Source organism: Buceros rhinoceros, unplaced genomic scaffold, assembly GCF_000710305.1.
Source record: "Buceros rhinoceros silvestris isolate BGI_N320 unplaced genomic scaffold, ASM71030v1 scaffold21594, whole genome shotgun sequence".
NCBI classification, from domain to species: domain Eukaryota; kingdom Metazoa; phylum Chordata; class Aves; order Bucerotiformes; family Bucerotidae; genus Buceros; species Buceros rhinoceros.
The window spans coordinates 1-202 of NW_010406782.1; positions in this window are offsets into that span (position 1 = coordinate 1).

Genomic DNA, 202 nt, shown 5'->3' on the forward strand with positions numbered 1-202 from the left:
CTACAGTCGCTTTATCACAGAGCCGAGGACAGACAGCATCAATTTACAGTTCTCTGGAAAAAGGGCTCCCCGGAGAGGGAGGGGGAAAAAACCCAAACCTCAAAACAACCAAGGAAAAAAGACAGAACGCGCTCGTGCCTGACCCCCCAACGGCAGGGACCCGGGACCGCACCGCGGGCCGGGACCGGCCCCGCCGCAGCCC